This window comes from Dunckerocampus dactyliophorus, chromosome 1 (assembly GCF_027744805.1).
Source record: "Dunckerocampus dactyliophorus isolate RoL2022-P2 chromosome 1, RoL_Ddac_1.1, whole genome shotgun sequence".
Lineage (NCBI taxonomy): Eukaryota > Metazoa > Chordata > Actinopteri > Syngnathiformes > Syngnathidae > Dunckerocampus > Dunckerocampus dactyliophorus.
Genome location: NC_072819.1, coordinates 13,829,368 through 13,845,000, shown reverse-complemented (window position 1 = coordinate 13,845,000; position 15,633 = coordinate 13,829,368). Strand labels below are relative to the sequence as shown.

The following is a 15,633-nucleotide window of genomic DNA, read 5'->3' as shown; positions in this document are numbered from 1 at the left end:
GATGAGAAACTCAAATGCATCTTCATAGCTGCGGAAGAGCCAGCCTTGAGCAGTAAAATGCTCCTCTGGACTGTTTCCATGCCAGTGTTGACATACTGCGGTGTACAAACATCTTAGCCTTAGCAGTAGTTCTATTATTTTAATGAACTTAAATACAGCATTGTGTCATGTTGAGACAGTAAAACCGTAAATGAAAAGGATGAATAATTGAAATAATTGGCAAACTGACGGAGACACCAGGGACGTAATTAGGCCCTGTCCACACGGGAACGTTCCTGGGATTTTTTTTTTGACTGGTTGAAAAAGGTTTCTGTCCACATTGGCAAATAGTTGCATCCAGACGGGAACGGATCACTGGGTGAAAACGATGTAATACAGAAGGCACGCCTACGTGTGGCGCTGTAAACAGGCAAGCAGACTGAACCATGTGACACACCAAACTATAGAAGAAGAAACCCTTGTTATTTATTGAACATAATGAATATACTGTATATACTGTAAGTAGGTTAATGTGTACAGCAACCATCCTCAACATGATATTCCATACGAGGACATTGAGTAATGTAAAACATTGTCGGATTTGGATTATTCCAGTGGTTCCCAAACTTTTTACAGTAGTGTACCCCTTCAGACGTTTAACCTGAAGCCATGTACCCCCTTAATTAACTTGAAATATTGAACACAATGAATTGGTTAATTAATTCTATAGTAATTCTGAGTCAAAAGCGTGTATTTTGAATGGTCACATTTTGATAAAGTTTCACATGAACTCTGATAAACAGAAAAGTAATCATCCTACATGTCTTTTATTCTAGTTTGATGTTGGCATGCTTCCATTTGAATGGATTGAATTTGAGCTTTCCTTTATTTGTCCACTCAAGATGTCTATGGTTTAGGTCTGCATATTAATTTAATACCAAATGGAAGGGCAAAGTTTAACAATCACGATAAAGCAGTATGCGACGTACAAAAATACATACAACCAATCACAGGTTTTCACTGCTGCGCCGTGCGGAGATTGGGACACCAATATCAATGAAATATTCAAGATTAAACACTATTAATGGACAAAAATATCATCAAATTGCTTATTTGTTCATATGATGCACACAGAGCAATGGACAACTCTGTCTCCTTGCTGCTCCGTTTTCATTGCGCCGTGAGGCGTTCAGGCGTACTTGTAATTGAGAGTGATAGTCGCTAATTGTTTTTAAATTCTTATTCATGTACCGCTATGACAATTTGCATAACCCTGGGGGTACGCGTACCCCGCTTTGGGAACCTAGGGATTATTCAATAAACACCATAAATATACTGCCAAGATTGCAAAGCCCGTTATGTTGAATGAAAACAACAAAAAAAGAGCGGACATATTGGAATTTGTGCAGCAATTGCGTTGTTGACACATACCTGCATCCGCCAGGGGCTCCACGTGTAACGGATGCCAGCCTGTGAGGCTGTGCAAGTGTACGTTGGTAAACCTCACTCCCTCTGCCTTAAGAGCTGCGCTGATCACGCGGTTGACAGTCCGGGCTTTTGGCCGTGTGGTCAGCGCTCTCGCCTCCCATTGCGAAGGTCCTGTGTTCGTGTCCCGGTGCGGGCGGTGCGAAACAGGGCGGGTTACACACGCACAAACATGACTCAAAGGTGCACCATGGTATCACTGGTCCCATTGTGCTGTGGGTCTTATGAAGTCCTGAGTGATAACTCCAGGAGAAATAATGTGTAATATCCAGCAATTCCCCATGTGACCCTACCTAAAACTTACACAATGTTTGTAGCGCTGCAGGCGTACACATCATATCCGCTCAGATATACTATACGATCAATAAATAGAAATACAGATGCAATAAACCATATAAAACAAAACCTAAAATAATGTGTTGTTCTCTTGGAAATGAATAAAGTTGCTATCTATCCATCTAACACTGACTGCCAAAAAATAAGCCACAGGATGTAGATGCGTTCTTCTTCTTTTTGTTTATGGCGGGTCGCGACCAACGTTTAGGTGCATACCGCCAACTACTGTACCGGACGCTTTGTGCACATGCGCAGTCACAACCTGGTAGTCACAATCTTCCATCATAGAAAACACACAAAGAAATGGATATGATGCCGCTTTCAAGTTGCAGGCGATGGACTTGGCTGCCAGAGAAGGAACTGTGCAACTTTTACACAAGTCTACCGGTGGAGCTTTACAGCATGGAGCAGGAAAAAACCCTGTCTTCAATGGTTTTCGGGCCAGCACTACTGCCAGATGAAGAGGAAGACACGGAGAGACACGGAAAGAGAGAGAGAGACAGACAACGTGTGTGATGAAGGAATTATGACACTGTTCAAGTTTTGACACGGAAAAGGCTTTCGTGGTTTTAGTTCCCAAGAGGACGGCGATGAATACATTTTTTGTTAGGCAACTCTTATCTATGTTACATGCACTATTTGCCACTGTTTAACTAGCCGTGTACTGTTCTGCACTGTTTAAATAGCCGTGTTGCACCACTTTATGGCATGTACTAAAAAAAACATTTATTTTCTTAAAAGTTAAAAAATTCTTTCTGTGTAGCATCTTTGTGTGCACTAAATATCCCATTTTATGACGTGGACACCTGTGGCTTATAGTCCGATGCGGCTTATATATGTACAAATCTGTTTTTTCCTCTAAATTTAGTGGGTGCACTGCAAAAACAGCAATACTTGAAAGAAGCCCAAATTATCTTAAAATAAGACCATTTTTTTTATTTCAAGCAAAAAATGTTGCCAATGGGGTAAGCAAAATTTGCTTGGCTAGAATTCTTATGACTAGAATATTTTTCTTGTGACTTTAAGAATGTGAGTCCTAAAATAAGCAAGTTGTTCTTCACATAGCTAGATTTAAGTAAAATGTTCTTATTACAAGATAAGAACTAAGCCAAATGCTCTTATAAGATTCCTAAATTGAGATAAAATGTGCTCTTATGAGGCTAGATTTAAGCAAAATGTTTTTACATATTCCGGATGTAGGAGTATTATTCCATTATATTTCTATTTCTAGAGTTTCAAATTAACCTATCAGGCATATGGAAGGAAGCCAGTACACAGGGGGGAGTACTCTGACTTCCTTTCACATTCCAACAGTATGCATGATAGTTTAAGTGGAGACTCTAAAAATTGTCCACAGATTTGAATGGTTGTTTGTCTGTAGGAAAATCTGAGAATAATACTCCTACATCTAGAATATGTAAAAACATTTTGCTTAAATCTAGCCTCATAAAAGCAAATTTGATCTCAATTTAGGAATCCCTTATCAGAGCATTTGGATTACTTAACTGAAATGATTGACAAATACAGTAGACGCCCCTACAACGTAAATAATCCGTTCCGAGAACCTTTATGTTATAGGGTTTTTATGTTATACGAAGCGTAAAATACATGTAAATAGCCTAATCTGTTCCAAGATCTTCTCAAACTCACCCCTTGGCTCTTCAAAATATTCAAAGTCCACCAAGTATGGTGGGAAAATATAAGAAAACGTTAGCATAAACATAAGATTAACATTCCAATATAAATTAAGGTAATAAATAAGATTACTGTAAATGAATAAAACAATCTTACCGTTCACGAGATGTCTTGATCAGGAGCACGCAAGTGGAGAGTAGGAGGAGGGAGGAGGGCTAGCCTGAGTCGAAACGCGACTCAAAGAGTCTAAGAGTCAGCTGGTCTCACAGACAAACGCTGTGCTGTGAGCAAAATTTTAATTTGTAACTTAACTTAATTGTTTAAGTTAGTTTAAGGGCGACTACAAAGAGGAAGGAGATTGAAGGGACAAGCCTGTCTATCACACAAACTCATGTACGTGCTGTATAAGTCAGCTAATGAGATGAGAGCGTAGGCGGTGCCCCGATAATCAGCCAATGAGATGAGAGCGGAGGCGGTGCCCCAAAAATCAGCCAATGAGAGCATGAAGCGTCAGAAGGCGTCACCAAGTGTTAGTCTGAACTTGCACCGACTTGAGGCATCAATAAAGTTGATTGGAAAAAAACCCAAAAAACTTGTACCTACTTGACGCTTTACATTATATGGAATTTCTTCCGTTATTCGATGCAAAAACTTTACATAAATTCTTTACGTTCAGTGGAATTTACGTAAAAGGAGGTTTACGTTATGCGAGGTGTTACTGTACACTGTTTCAAGTAAGATTATATTTTATTCATTAACAAAGATTTCATACTTGGCCAAAAAGTTGAATAAAACTGGATGGGAAGACCATCTATTCCCGGTGCCTTTTTTAACTGAAAAGTATTAATTACGGCTTCAATTTGCCACAAGTCGGCTCAGCCTTGTGTCCCCAAAGCAGAAGAAGGGTCACGGTAGTGAAAACGTACAAAAAGGTTTATGAACAAAAAGGCACTCTACGGGTGGTGGGAAAATGGCAAGAACAAAAAACACCTACAAGAGGTTGAGAGAGGCCAAACTAGACAAAGTACAAACCAAAAATAGGCAAAGCCAAACATACAAAAATAAATCAACAAGGCACAAAAAGGAAGACTAGCAGCAAGGATAACAAGGAAAGAGGCACGGAACGGAACAGAAACAGGTTCATGACACAAATTCTGTATTTGTAAGATCCTTTCTGAATTCAGCTTTTTGCATTTGCGATGACCTTTTCAAATTAAGTGATTTAAGAAAATGTCTAAGGTCTTGATCCTTAATCTCGGATGTAGATAATTTTTTATAGAAAACGTAAACTCATTATTATTCATGATTTGATTATTTGTAATAACCTGATCCGATAAATCCTCTTTCACAGATATAGTATGAGTCTTAATTACTCGTCCGAAGCCCTGTGTTTGCCTGATTTGTTAGTGGAGATATGGTTTAATTTATTTTAATACATTTAACTTTACTAAACTGGATGTTATCCAATTTGAGTTTGAACTCTTAACTTCATTTTTATCTATCTGCCCCTTTTTTGTTTTTCGCCTCCAAGACTTCTCTAACCACACTTCTTTTGTGCCTGTTTTCCTTTAACAGTAAAAGCAATCATTATGCCTCTTACATATGCTTTAAAGGCATCCCATATAAAGTCAGCCTCAGGTTTGTCTTCATGGTTAGATTAGATTAGATTAGATTAGATTGTACTTTATTAATCCCACAGAGGGGAAATTTGCTTGTTACAGCAGCAAGCAAGATACACAAGTAAGAATACAAAAATAAGATAAAAATAAAATATAGGTATAAAAGATATAAAAAGTACTTGTTTCACATGAAATAAAAATAAAGTACTGTAAAAGTGACCCTGTTGTAAACAGTACTGTAATGTAAACATTAAGCGAGATAAAAATAATACAATGTAAGCAACCAATACTATAAGTACAGTTACAGAGGGGGGGTAAAGTGACCTAGTGACTACAACATGGTTCAGGTGGTGCAGGTGTTGTAGAGCCTGACAGCGGTCGGTATGAAGGACCTGCGGAACCTCTCCTTCTTACACCGTGGGTGTAACAGTCTGCTGCTGAAGGAGCTGCTAAGGGAACCCACAGTGTCATGTAGGGGGTGAGAGGTGTTGTCCATGATGCCTAGTCGACATCCTTCTCTCCCCCACTTCCTCCACGGAGTCCAGAGGACCGTCCAGGACAGAGCTTGCTCTCCTGATCAGCCTATTGATCCTGCTCCTGTCCCTGTCCGTGCTGCCCCCTCTCCAGCAGCCCACAGCATAGAAGATGGCTGAGGCCACCACAGAGTCATAAAAGGTCCGTAAAAGAGTCCTGCACACACCGAAGGACCTCTGTCTCCTCAGCAGGTGGAGGCGACTCTGGCCCTTCTTGTAGAGGGCGTGGGTGTTGACGGACCAGTCCAGTTTGTTGTTAGGGTGAACACCCAGGAATATGTAGATGTCTACCAACTCTATGTCCGCTCACCGGTGTGAAATGGGATGTTTTCCTCTGGAAGTTCATGATCATCTCCTTTGTCTTGCTGGTGTTGAGTTAGCTGGTTAAGCTCACTCCAGCTGTCAAAGTCCCTGATGACCGTCCTGTATTCCAGATCATTCCACTCTGAAATACAAGCAACGATGGCTGTGTCGTCGGAGAACTTCTGGATGTGACACTGTGTGGAGTTGTGTGTGAAGTCCGAGGTGTAGAGGGTGAAGAGGAAAGGGGAGAGCACCGTACCCTGAGGGGCACCTGTGCTGCAGAGTACCATGTCAGACACACAGTGACGGAGCCTCACATACTGTGGTCTGTTGGTCAGGTAGTCTATAACCCATGCAGTCAGGTGTTGGTCTACTCCCATACTCTCCATCTTCACTCTGAGTAGTGACGGCTGGATGGTGTTAAAGGCACTGGAGAAGTCAAAAAACATGACCCTGTCCTCCAGGTGTAGCAGTGATCCTAAGTTAGGTTAGGTTAGGTTGTTCTACATTGACTGATATGAACACATTAACATTCTTTCAACATAGTCTGTCATCAAAATGATCTGTATCCGTATCTGTACTTGGAATGGGCGGGGCATAAAGAAAAAGTGGCCGTGGTTTAACCAGAAATGGGTGGGGCTTAAATCAGTACATTATTTCAAGTCTGAAATCGACATGGATTGATCAGAAGTTGCTATATTTATTGTTTATTATTCAGCTAAGTAAGACGTATTAGTTTTTAGTAAGGCTGTCAAAAATGGTGCGTTAACAGCGGTAACAAATTTATTTAATCAATTACATTCACTTGTTAGCCTATTTAACGCATAACCATCATGGCAAGCCACTGCTCTCTGTTATGACGACAACTTTATTCTAACCTGAACACATCAACAGCAGTGCAATTCAAACTCCATATACCATATAACATATGTATTTCCAACTCTAAACAAACTAAATAAACGTCTCTAGTCCATTCGTTATTGAAACGACACTTCCTCGTTGTCACTAGACAGACCACGAGATGCATTCATGGACACTCAGGAAATCACATTAACGTCTTTATTAGGCCTGTATGTGTGGTCTAAATCGGGTCACCAACACGGTGCCAGCGGGGACCAGGTGGCCCCTAAGGACCATATGAGTCGCTTGCCAGCCTGTTCTAAAGATAGCTCAAATAGTACCACTTACCTGCGAGCAGCATCAAATTTGTTTGGTTGCTATTCTTGTTTAAATCACACTTACATGTAAACTGGAAAAGGCAATATATTTAAAAAATACTTGAAAAAAATTGTAAAAAAAAAAAAAAAAAGAATGTTTTAGTCATGCCCATTCTGTTTTGTTCCTTTAAGTTAACATGTGAAGCGGCATAGAAAATGGATGGATGGAAATTAACGTGTGATTAAACGTAGATCCCAATTACGATGCGAGATGGGCACATGAATGCACCAGGGCAGCCATGGAGCTTGAGAGTTGTTGTCGGAACACGGATCTTGTTGTTGATGTTCAACTAAAAGTGGGTTATTTCTCATTATGTTGCTGTTTTCACCGTAGTATTGTATGTGTTGTGTGCCTTAAGCATCCAGCTAACTAACTCACTAACTGCTGCGCTAAGTTAGCCTCGTCGGCATTGCCACCAATTCATTATATTGTTAGCATGCTATTTCAATGTGTTTAGTGCGCTGCTGATAGCTGAGATGTTACGTTGCTGTGCATTTGTGGATATGTCTAGGGAGGGGCGGTCGCTGTGTGTGACTGGCCAATCACAGAGCGTGAAGAGTGAATACATAATGAGGATTTTCCATCATTCCACAATTACGGATAATGACCAGCGGTATTTTTTTCATGCTCGTATTCGGCAAAAATGCATTATCCGTAACAGATACTCGTCTACAACGAGTATCCGGCTCATCCCTAGTCACGGGGGTATACTGGAGCCTATCCCAACCGACTTCAGGCGAGAGGCAGGGTACACCTGGACTGGACTGGTCCCAGCCAATCGCAGGGCACATATAAACAAACAATCATTCACACTCACATTCATACCTATGGACAATGTAGAGTCGCCAATTAACCTAACATGCATGTTTTTGGATGTGGGAGGAAACCGAAGTACAAGATATTCAGTTATCTTTCAAATTGAAAATGAATGGACACTTATTTTCGCTTGGAAAAAAAAGGACAATTTCAATGTCAACCCCTACTGGTGGAAATACATTTAACTTTTAACATTACAGTACATGTAACATTGTGCTGATTCTGTGCACAGTGGTATGGTATGGCTCAGGTCTCCCAACCTGATGGTTGCACAGTAGGTTTGATCCTCAGTCGGTGAATAGATTTCAACACATTTCTAGGATATTTCAACATTCATTCTACATTTCAGTTCAACTTCAGCATTCACATACAATTTCTACTGCTTTCTGCTCTAATTGCTTCAGCTAGTTTTGGTATAAGTCTAGGGACAGTACACGTCACACTACATGTTGGAATTCATCTTTCCCTCAGTGAATCGCAGCTCCCCAGTGGCGGCAGCACTTGTGTGGCCCCCAGACCATGACGCTGCTCCTGCCACCATACGTGACTGTAGGCACGACACAATTATCTCACCAAAAAAGTACAAAAATTGCTAGTTTTGTCACTATTGACAATTGAAGTCGCCAAAATCTATTAAAAAAGTGTTTTTCATGTGACTTGGATGTCCCTATCAGGAAGACAATGCATGATATGCTGTTAAGCCGCATTGAACTCAAGAAGAAGGGGAGCGGCTCATGCTCTACTTCAATATATCACAGTACATGTTGTTGCCAGGTATTTAGACAATAATGGGTGTATGTTGACACTCAGAGTATACAAAATCTATACTGCTATACAAGCTGTACACGGACTACTCTGAAGTATATCCAAGTGTATTTTCTATAGTATTGTCCATGGACGAGATGTACTCTTTTAAAAACCTGTTTGCTGAAATGTGGAGGCTGTTCTGTACTCACTTTTGTCGTTACTGTTTGCATCATCACATGCGCACGTGTGTGTTGTTTCATGCGTTGACTAAATGTTACCACGTTGATGTCAGACATAACTTACACTACAGTTTGTAGACTTGATTTGTGTGTGCAACACTTTGTTTTTTTGGATCGATTTATGTAATGTGTGATTTGACATCGACACAATATTTATGTGTGCTGCTCCACCAGCTGTCCTCACGCACACACACACACACACACACACGCACACACACAAACCCTTCAGGGCACGTACGTATGTGTTGCCGCTTTGTGTTTTTGATTGATGTGAGTGTGTGTGCAGTGGTGCATTGACCTGTGCGCCTGCATGCGTGTATGTGTGTGTGTGTGTGCGTGTGTGTGTGTGTGTGTGTGTGTGCGTGTGTGTGTGTGTGCGTGATTAATATTACATGAGGGTCTCAAGTAAAAGTGGACAAACGCCCCCAGCTGAGCCTCCCCGGCCCCAACACACGCACGGTTGAGCAAATGCATGAATGTGTATTGTGACACACTCAGTCATCTCGCTGACACACACCAGCAGTGTTGACAGTCATCTCACACATTGCCATGACAACAGTGTGTGTGTGTGTGTGTGTGTGTGTTAAAACGCACATTCATGTTGGAACAATCAGCAGCTGCTTGCCATCATGCGCTGGGACACAAGCAGCTGACCTCCAGCAGGTATGATGTCATCAGCCAGCATCCAATTACACAAGCTGACTTATTAAGCTGACTTATTAACACGTTTAACAGAGCAAATATGATGATGATAGACTAAGAACGACTTTGCTGTCTTAAGAAGACAAGCTTACCTCCCGGTACATCCAAGCAGGCCTTCACTTGGACCCAACTGAAATATTGAAAGAGGAGTAGTAGGAATTTACTGTTTTCGACCCAGAATTTCTATAAAATTTATTAATTAGCCAATCGATTATGGTCATTATTTCTAAAAGATATGTAGGATGATGACTTATCTATTTGTCAGTGCTCATGTGAAACTTAATCAAAATGTGACCATGCAAAATACACATTTTTTTACCCGGAATTACTATAAAATTAATTAACCAATTAATTATGTTCAATATTTCAAGTTAATTAAGATAAAAATGTGTATGTTTTTTAAGTGTGCATGAGTACGAGGTACATAGCTTCAGGTCAAATGTCTGAAGGGGGCACCACTGTAAAAAGTTTAGGAACCTCGGTTCTACATTGTAGACGTGTTTTATGTAAGAGACATCTACATTAGGACACGTGTTCTATGTTAGACACATTGTACATTGGACACATGCGCTATGTTAGAGACGTGTTTTAGGTGCATGTTGTACGTTAGAAGACATGTTCTCTATGACACACCCGTTCCATGCTAAGGAAATGTTCTATGTTAGATAAATGTTTTATGTAAGAGACATGTTCTATGTTAGAACCAGTGACGTGCGGTCGGGGAGGCAGGTGAGGCAGAGCAAATGCTAAAATGAACAATAACATAAAATAAATATTGTATTGTATTGTATAATATATTTTCTGTATGATTCCAATTGTTTTTAAGAATTAATCGCTCAATTTGCAGATTTCCTGATCAAACACAGGGAAGAAACCTAAGGTGAGGCCATCGTGAGCATGGCTTGTCGGCTTAGTGCGCACTCAGTTGGCTCCTGGCGCCTGACAGTTTGTGTTTGTCAGCATGTCGGCAGTAATATAATGTTACAGAATCATTTGTTATACACCATGACTTTCTACATACAGTCTTTAATGTAAGTGTGACATCATCATTTTTGTTGATCAGACAATAAAATACATACAAATATCATATGGCTGGCACTTTCAGTACCGCTGCATATTGAAGGGGTTAGGCTGTTGGTGAGCTGGAAGGTGCTTGTCACTGACGTCCTTCTACAGAGGAAAAGCCAGCTTTTTAGTTTTTTTCTTTTTCTTCCTGCTAGCACTACCCAGCTTGAGCCCGACACACATATAAGCAGAAATCTGACTGGACAAAGAATTCAGGCGTCCACATACATTATTGGAATTAGTGAAGCCAAGACACACAATACAAAATGAAGGTAATAGACTGGTGGGAATGAATTCATACAATTTCATGGAACAGATACTAGAATTGAAGATAAAAATGTAGGTCAGTACTTCTGATATTGTTTAGGCCAGCAGAGAAGGCCTTGCTGGCCCTGACAGAACACCACTGGTTAGAAAACATGTTTTATGTTATACACATGTTCTATTTTAGAGACATGTTCTATGTTCGAAACACAATGTAGTTGTTGTGGAAAACAGAACAAACACTGGAATATAAATCTGTATCTGCGTCATGTTGTTGCATCTTTGCAGTTTGATGTTTTAGAGTGGTCCTAAATGTGTGATAGCACAGCACATGTCCTCAATAGTGAAGAGGGTTGAGTTGCTAACTGAATTCTTTGTGTGTGTGATATGTTGTCGAAAGAAGAGGACAGCACTCTGAAAGTGTCTTGGGATTGTCCACACCCGGGACACTTTCAGGCTGAAACGGCAAGGTGATTTATCGTTTCAGCCTTTAATCCACACAGTGACGGCGTTCTGGGTGCCCTGAAACAGTATTTTTGAAAACGGCTTCCAGAGTGGGAAACTTGGTAACACCGGCTTGTTTTTGCTGTGTAGATAAACAAACCGCTACTTTCTGAGAACAATGACATCACCGCCCCGTCGCCGTCGCATGGCCAGTAGAACAAAAGGGAGCCCCGGACGCAAAACAACAACAACAATGGAGGACTACAGAGTTGTGTTTGTGCGGAAGTTGGTGCTTTTAGCACTATTGCAACAAAACCCCACCACCCGCTGTGAACTACACGTGGAGCAGTGACCAATATGCCATTACACGCGTCCAATTCTTGATTTTGTTTGTGCGTAGCAGAAGACAAAGGACTTATGTGGATGCATTCTTTCTTCTTCTATAGTTTTGGTGTGTCACGCGGTTCTGTCTGTCTCAGTTTACAACACGACACGTAGGTGTGCCTTATGTATTATATCCTTTTCACCCAGTGATCAGACCTGAAAACATTCCCGTGTGTATGTGTCTTGATTCAACACTAGGTGGACGCAATTTTTTTTCAACCTGCCAAAAAAAACCCTCCCAGGAGCATTACGTGTGGACAGGGTCAAAAGAGTAAAAGCAGAGCATCGCTCCATGGTGGCATGTCGTGAAGGTGTGGCTGGCATGTCGTTGTTCACATAAAAGGCATCAAGCCGTGATTTATGTCCTCGCTCTACCATCTCTCTTAAACTTCACGCCTCCAGCTGCTGATTAAATATTAAAGACCCAGGCCACACCTCCCGGCAGAACACGCCCCCCACACGCCTTAGCGTGAGGTCCCTCCCCCTCCCCTGGCGCTCTCTCTCTTTCTAGTATAACAATGTGTGTTTGACAATAGGGGGGCTTACTGGCTGCTTCTCACACCCTGGCCCCGCCTCCTCACTCTCTCCATCTGTCTGAGGCTGCTGTCTCCCGTCTTCAGGTCTCTCGCGCTCCTCATCGTCTGGCGGAGGAATGAAAGAAAGACGGAGTGTCTGCTGATTCTAGTAAGTCTTTCTCTTCGATTGACAGCTGGCTGCTAATTGTGCTGACGTGGTCATTAATTACACATCAGCATCCTGCAGCATGGCATGTGTTCTGCTTCTAGTTCTGAGCTGTCATGATGGATGTGGTCCAGTGAGGCAAGAAGTGAAGCATGAGATCCACCATCGGAAGGCAGGAGGTGGTTTGACCTGTGATGGTGTTGACATGTTCTGGTCAGTCCAGCAGATTCTGGGCGGGTTGGAACGTGCATTGTGTGCTCTGCAACTTGACATGTGCTTTTGGATCAGGACCATGATGGAACATGACCTTCCAGCATAACTCGTTCTGAGAACTTGACATCGTTGACATCCGCACCTTACATCCTCACTTTACAGTCAGTGTGACATGAAGGGTCAAAGGTCAGCTGTCCATAAAAAGGCAAACAATGGCCACCGAATGTCGTAGTCTTCTTGTAGCAGGTTTAAGAGGTCCTTAGCGAGCTAGCTTACACGGCGCTTGTGCGTCCATGTGGCAGTAAGCTGACGATACTCGAACTTCCATTTTAGACAGTTTTTGTTATTTGTCTGGTTCATGGTGGCGACATTCTGCTGGGTCAGAATAATCTCTCTCAGTTGAAGCAGAATTACGAGAGAGAGACATTGGCTCATTTTTTTGTCTTTGGGGTTAGCATTGTTTTTAGCGTCAGCATTACAAATCCACAGATGGCTGAAACTTCTATATCTTGATTTGTTTGACGTGATGATGTCATTGACACCGACAGAACTTGGCTTGGTTAGCTTTGACTTCTGTAGCAAGCAGCTGTTGAACTTATACAGAGAAAGTTGTAATTTATGAACAACACTTGTTGCCAGTCAGTTGTCACGCTAAGGATGTTATCCATAAGTCTTTGTGGCTGCTGAACATAAAAAAGGAGGACTAAACTCCAGAGAAGTGATGTATATGAATTAACAATAGCTGGCTAGCTGAAGGTGCATCAGGGTCACATGTCCATTCACATGATTCTCATCAGTACTACAGGGTTCTGTTGTTTCAAAGTTAACTTCATGTAAGGATGTTTCGATAAAGAACTTACTGTAATGTCGTTGGCTCGGTTTTTGCAACATTCTGATGTGCTGTTTACCTTTGACATCCTGGTCAGTGAGCCTTGAATCAGAACATTCATCATTAATAACCACTCATTGCAACTAGAACTGGGGAGTCCAAAGTGCGGCTCGTGGCTGTTTTTTTTTTTACTGGCCCGCGGTACATTGTAAAAATAGAATTTAAAAAAAACGTAACGGCCCTGTCACACCTTGACGATTTAGCCAACGTACGCCAACGTATGAAAAATTTGGCCAATACGCTAGTGTACGTCGAATAAGTTATGGGTAAGTTTTATATAAGTTAAGAGCATGCTGAAGCACGCCGGCATACGTCGTAGTACGTCCAAGTAGTCCAAAAATTTTGTGCATGCACAAAACTTTCCGACGATTCATATTTCCCGCATACGCGGGTAATAAGTTATATGATCATTGACGCCCGTTCACACACCTTATTTGTAAGTTACGCACAAGTCGTAATACGTCAAGATAATATGAAGCGTACCTTTGCCTTCTTGTCCACTCTCCGGTAGTCAGTCTTCTTGATGTCCCGAGGATGGTGTTCTCATGAAGGAAATCACACATAAGCTGCTCCTCTTGGACATTGAGGCAAAACTGTGTCTTCTTGGCCCTGTTCTTGGCAAGGGTTGGCTGAGAGGAGATGGAGGCCACTGGGGAAGCAGCTTCCGATACCACTGATGATGCCTGAGAGGCGTTAGAACCTGCGTCATCTCCATCCACGTCCTCACCCTCTGCCTCCGTCACTGCTCTCATACTTCTTGGCAGCGGTCTCCGTGCGGTTTACATAAGTTAGACTGGCGTTGGGCATAAGTTGTGAACGCCAGCAACACGCTACGCATTCGTTGGTATAAGTTGTCTATAAGTTATAGAAATGTTCTATATAAGTTACTAATACGTCATGTATACGTTGAACTCGCTATGAATACGCTATGTATGCGCCCAAAATTGAAAAAAACGTCCACAGTTCAACGTATGCCATCGAAATGATCACGTTGGGCATGCGCTGGCTAAATCGTCAAGGTCCTTAAAAAACAAAACAAAACAACAACAGCAACAATGGAAAAGTCAGCAGTCATTTTGCAAGAATAAAGTCAAAATATTAAAGAAATATATAAATATTAAAGTTCTAATCTAATGAGAAAAAACATAATTTTACAAGAATAATGTTGTGGAAAAATGTCATTTTAGTAGCATAAAGTTAAAATTTTTTTTTAAGTCGTGAGAAATTTTTGGAAAATTTGGTAGGAGAAAAAGTTATGATATTATGGGAATTAAAGTCAATAATTCTGGGAATGAAGTCATAATTAGGGATGAGGCGGATGTAGATGTTGTAGACGAGTATATGCATTTTTGCTGAATACGAGCACGAAACGAGTACAGTTCTTCATTATCCGTCATCGTGACGACGGAAAATGAATCCTCATTATGTATTCACTCTTCACGCTCTGTGATTGGCCAGTCACACACAGCGACCGCCCCTCCCTAGACATATCCACAAATGCACAGCAACATAACATCTCAGCTATCAGCAGTACACTAAACACATTGAAATAGCATGCTAACAATATAATGAATTGGTGGCAATGCTGATGAGGCTTACTTAACTCAGTAGTTAGTGACCAGCTCGGCTGCTGGATGCTTAAGGCACACAACACATACAATACTACGGTGCAAACAGCGTCCAGCATTGAATGAATGAGAAATAACCAGGTTACTCACGTTTATAGACACACACTGTTAGTTGAACATCAAAAACAAGGTCCGTGTTACGACAACAACTCTCAAGCTTCGCGGCTGCCCTGGTGCATTCATTCATTCACATGTTAAAGGGATAGTTCCGATTTTTTGACGTGAAGTTGTATGACTTCCCCATCAGAACTGTAGTCCAATAACAGCGACGTACCCCCCACTTGGTCTACTAAGTCCAGTTCTGGTCAGATTTCTGTGATGAAGAACGCAGTTCCACTTAGTTGCTGGGGACAATTAAGTAAAGAGTTTGGCTTCTCAAAACAATATGTGTTCAAAGATTAAAACATTTGCATCAAAAAAATGCCTTCTAAAAAAACTAAAACCTCATAAAAC

At 41.4% G+C, this 15,633-nt stretch overlaps 1 protein-coding gene across 5 annotated transcripts in view; it reads left to right on the top strand.

The window, feature by feature from the left end:
- The window catches only part of plxnb3 (plexin B3), a 70,931-nt gene that overhangs the window by 19,080 nt on the left and 36,218 nt on the right, over positions 1-15,633 (top strand). For 2 of the 5 annotated variants that reach the window (XM_054789252.1, XM_054790103.1), the window contains exon 3: positions 12,390-12,453. The exons of the other annotated variants lie outside the window; for them this stretch is intronic. The gene's annotated coding sequence lies outside the window, so the exon portion shown is untranslated. The remainder of the gene's footprint in view (positions 1-12,389; positions 12,454-15,633) is intronic. 5 annotated transcript variants of the gene reach the window in all.